Below are 5,320 nucleotides of genomic sequence, written 5' to 3'. Positions count from 1 at the left end.
CATATTGTGGGTACAGCCTAATTCTAGGGCAAAGACTTGTTATACGTTTTTTAGGTTAGGTTGAATTACAACCACCAACTCAAAGAACATAATTCACAATTAAACTCTTAACTTGTATGTATTGGAACCTAATTCATAATTACACTAGTCATTTTTGACTATGTCATTTACTCTATGTATTGGGAGCTAATTCATAATTAAACTTGTCATTTTTGAATTTAAGTCATTTTAGAATTTAATTGTCAGTCTCAATCTACTTCAAAATTCTACTCTTTTGAACTTATTGTTAAATCATGAATATAATATAAATATATATATAACTATAAAATGAACTGGTACTTACTCTTGATGTTGATAAAGATGAGAGTAATCCAAAACCAATACACCGGAATCACACACACATGTACTGGTGGTACACACATGTACTGATGGCACAACTGCACAAGACACAATGTCCCACTCCTTGCAGAACAACTCCTTTTATACCCCAGTTCAGGATCCGGAGGGAATTTTTTTCCCTTTTTTCCCTTTTTTCCCATTTATTCCCAATTTTATGTGTTTTTTTTTATTTTTTTTTTTTTTGGACCTTGAGGTTAGGTTGGTTGACCTGAATGACCTTGAGGTTAGGGTGGTTGACCTGGATGACCTTGAGGTTAGGGTGGTTGACCTGGATGACCCAGAGGTTGGGGGTGGTTGACCTGGATGACCTTTAGGTTAGGGTGGTTGACCTGGATGACCTTGAGGTTGGGGTGGTTGACCTGGATGACCTTGAGGTTGGGGTGGTTGACCTGGATGACCTTGAGGTAAAGGCCGGTTCTGGGACACTTGTGTCCCAGGACCTGCCTTTTTATACTACTGATAAAAACCTTAATCCTAAAATCCTAAAGCCCTCGTTGTCCTTGGTTATAATATCTAATGTAATAATTTGCGTGTTGTGCTTTGTTGCACCTCTGCTCACTATGAGTCATCTTAACGATAGAAGTGGAATTTGAAATGTTTACCAAGATGGCGGCCGACCTTCACAGTGAACTTGGAATGCTGACAGCGCTCCAGTGGGCGTTTTGTGAACTACGAGAGTTACAAGCCATGTTTTTATTCTTTGTAGGTTATGTTGTAATTTTAGCGGAAAATAATGGTTGTGTTTACTTATAATCAATAATTATTAGTTTGCAAGTTATATAAATATTTTAGTTACAAAAGCCAAAGTTTCAAAATAAAATTATTTTCCAAAATCGATTTGAGCTAGACTATATAGCTGTATGATAACATAAAATAATGATGAAGATTGATGTTATTCTTCACTGTACTGTACCAGGTTCCAGGTAAGACAAACAAATTTGATTGAAAATCAAACTTTTCAAAATAAACAGGTCCAATTTATTATTCAAAAAATAATGAATTTTTTGCCTTATTATTATGTTATGATATAGTTAGCTTTTCAGGATTATCAATAATTATTCATTCCCGTAACCAGTAGCCTAACTTTTTGTAAAACCAACAATCATTGATACTGGAAGATATGCCGTAGCCCTGTAAATTGCATATTCTTATAATGCATTTTAAATTGCATGTAAATATTCTTATGCGTTTTAAATTGCATGTAAATATTCTTATAATGCATTTGACATTAAAAATTTATTTTGTGTTAGAATTTTTACTAAATGGCGTCTGTAAAAATTATTGTTATCTATCTAGATCTTTATAGACTCACAAGTTTTCAATGCACTTTAATTGTACATACTTGTCTACATATAGACACTTTACAAATATTACTATATTATAATATAATATGCTTTTATCACCGTTATAATAACAGTGGAGAGAGATAGAAGAACAGAGTTTCCGATTCTCTGTCTACTATAAGGATATCTGATGTAATATCAACTTTGTATTCTTGTTTGAAATAATTAATTATGTTTTATTCCTCAGGAAAAAAAATAATGATTGCAGGAGGTTTGTGGCATAAGGTTCTAATCCATCCTGAATGGAGCAAGTCCCTAGCTTAAACTCTTAACTTGTTTACAATTTTAGTTTTCTTTCTTCCCATTCATATCCAACACTTTCTTATTTTTTAGAAAACATGCAGTCTGTAATCTACCCCCATGTCAGTGTAGAGAGGCCTGTTCATGAAGACACAAAATCATTCGACGGTGAGTAATGCGTTACTTGATCATTGGTCTTAGAGATGAACAATAATTATTATTCGGAATTATCTAGAATCCATTAAACGAGTCTTATCCCCAAACAAGAACATTCAAACTTGTTTCACTTGCCTGCCAATTTGAAACTGTCAGATTATATTACTCGTATGCCCAGTTTCTAGGCCATTTATTAAATCTAATGGACTATTGAATCTTGGACACCACTTATTAAATCTAACTCGACCATTAAACCTATAAATTGTTTTGTCAGTGATTATGTTCAAGAGGGTGTATGATTTTAAATTGAGTTGGTAATTGACTAAGAACTCAATTTCAAATCAAACATCTCTCAACTTATGATGCAAAATTCCCTGAAATTCAAGATCAGAAACATTATTTATTCCCAGGGAGTTGATTCCCAAAATTTATAAATGCCCGGGAGTTTATGATTATTTTGTATGAAAACTAAGAAAACGCCTTTTTCAACTAAACTTATTGATAATCATATAAACAAGTTATATTGAAATTATTAGAATAAATAATTATTTATGATAATTATTAATAATAATGATTGGAATAAAAATAAATTAATATTTATCACTTCTTGATAAGTTTGTGGAGGAATAAGCATTCATTTTCTAATAATTTAAGGCTCCGCGCCACGCTTTTGGAAACTTATTATTGGCTCCATTTCGAAGGTATTTTGATTTGAATTCTATCAAGATACTTGAATAGATCATATTCCCAAGGAAAAAATATTTTCATCATTTTTTCGTTTTCATATTAGGCGCTTTAAAAGCGCATAACGTTCAAATATTGGGAAAGATCCATCCTCAAAATTGTATGAATTTATTTGCTATCATTTATATGATGTAATGGATCTGCCCCAAGATTTGAGCTTTTGGCGCTTTCAAAGCGCCCAATATATCAAAAAGTAAAAATGATAAAAGTTTTTTCTTGAAATTAGTCAAATCTAAATAAATTGATAGTATACAATTCGTAATACTTTGATAATTTGCCAGTAATAAGAATCAAAAAGCGTGGTGCACATCCTTGATTATTGTATACGGTACCACTATTATGATGCTACTCCCATTTGATGTCTTGTAAATTAAATCTGTTATACTCATATTCCTAACAGTCAAGTAATTTTAGTCATCAAAATATTGGGTTTACTTCGTCTTGAATTGCTCAAGAAGTTGAAATTTGGGTTTACTTCGTCTTGTATTGCTCAAGAAATTTAACTATGATAAATCATCTATTACTTGAAAAGAAGCTCACAATAATTTATACCCAAAAATAAAATAATAAAGTACATACTAGAATGTTCGCTCCTTCAAAATTTCATTACTGTAGTATGTGAATATTTCATTTTTTGTGATGATGATGTGTAATATTCTTTCTACGAAGGCTTGGTTTTGAAGCATCTAAATTTGAAAATATTTTAGGGCTGAGAATTTTGTGAAGTGAAGAACTACTTGACATATTTCGGACTATGTGTAACTTTATCCAAATTTGGGAGAGGAACAGCACAGGGTTACCTTATTTTTCCTCTCCCTATCATTTTCATGATATACTTATTATGATAAAGGATAAAGAAGGGGACGCTTTGCTTTAATTGAATCAGTAAAATCAATAGTATTTAATTAATACTATCTAACTAACCCAGCTTAATTCATCGATATAGGTTATCACTGGTTCACTCAACGTAAAGGCTAGCCAAATTATATAGAAAATTGTTGTAACTTGTGAGCTATCTACACTGCTTTTTTGAATGGATGATTTATTGATTATGATTGTCAAATGTGATTGAAATTGATAAATAATATAAACTATTTTAATGCAATTTATTCCCATGGTTTCTTGGGCAGAGAAATATTACCCAATCATAAGTTTCTTCCCAATGGAAATATTCCCGACTTACATTATTACCCTCAAAAATCAGCACTAACTACCCTGGAAATCTCCCCGTCTACTCACTACACCATGTTCCTACCTCACTTTGCTCAAGCAAATCAGTCTTAGCGCAAAACGCCCATAATATAGTCCAATACAAACAGAAGAGATTTATCACCAAGTCCATTCTGTTTCCATTGGACCATATTTCTATATTTGTAGAGGTGTGAGAATCCTCTACGCCACTCTGGTGTGATGCTTAGTGAACTGTAAGTAGAAGTATATTACGCCACTCTGGTGTGAATTGGGTCTTATGCTTAGTGAACTGTAAGTAGAAGTATATTACAACATATTTATTCTACCACTCCTACCTATCGCTACAACTTGAACATTTTAAATGTTATTTTCAAACTCCATCAACTCATTTTTTATCATTCGATCAATCAATAATTCGTTTGTTTTTTTTCTCTTTCAGACATCAAAACATATTACACAGTGTAGATGGACGGATAGAAAGCGTGAACATCAAAAGACATCGTGTGTGTTACCCAGTTTCCATTCTGCATCTAACAATAGCAACAAAGCATCCAACATCATAACTTTATTATTATATAGTCCAGGCAATGAATGCTCAAAAGAGGGTATAGTGAGAAAAGTTTGGAAGACTATATTTGACCCCGCAATTTTGTTTTGGGTATTAAGGAGGTAAAAATATTCCCACCCCTACCCCTTGTGCTAAGGGGATGGGGTGGTTCAAAGGTACCATTTTTGGTTTCTCGCATATAACTCGAAAACTATGTATCTTACGGACATAACTGTTACATACAAAAGTAAAGCTTATATAATTTCCTACAATATTCATCTCACAACTTCTCTAGTTTTCGAGATATCCGCTCTTAAATGTGTGACATTTTTGAAATAAACACGTTCGCCTCCAGTTTTTTTCTATTTCTACTCTTATAACTTTTTAAAAATTGATGGGAAAAATCAATGCAGATTATGAGCTCATAGAGCCTCTTTCAGGGCTTATAACTCTCCAACAATGCAACGTAAAAATCAATGCTTATCGTAGGTTTGTAGAGCATTAAATTCTCTTTGAAATGGTGTATTATTTCACTATTCAAAGTTTCTGTTCCATTGTTATAGCAACTTTAATGTAGGGGATGAAATTTCCAATGGTGCAACAACAATTATTCATTTGGCATTGAAATTTTAAGCGGTTGTCTGTGACACAATTTTTGATGTTGCAGCAATTGATGTGACACAATTTTGACTAGTTAGTA

General features: G+C 32.6%; 1 long non-coding RNA gene across 1 annotated transcript; it reads left to right on the top strand.

The window, feature by feature from the left end:
• Positions 1 to 1,208: 1,208 nt before the first annotated feature.
• Positions 1,209 to 4,901, top strand: LOC120355283. The gene is made up of 3 exons (XR_005573484.1): positions 1,209 to 1,322; positions 2,076 to 2,150; positions 4,513 to 4,901. It is a non-coding gene; the product is annotated as an uncharacterized LOC120355283 (long non-coding RNA).
• Positions 4,902 to 5,320: the final 419 nt, after the last annotated feature.

The sequence above is a fragment of the Nilaparvata lugens genome, chromosome Y (assembly GCF_014356525.2).
Source record: "Nilaparvata lugens isolate BPH chromosome Y, ASM1435652v1, whole genome shotgun sequence".
Lineage (NCBI taxonomy): Eukaryota > Metazoa > Arthropoda > Insecta > Hemiptera > Delphacidae > Nilaparvata > Nilaparvata lugens.
The sequence above is the reverse complement of the archived record's forward strand: the minus strand, read 5'-3'. Positions and strand labels throughout refer to the sequence as shown.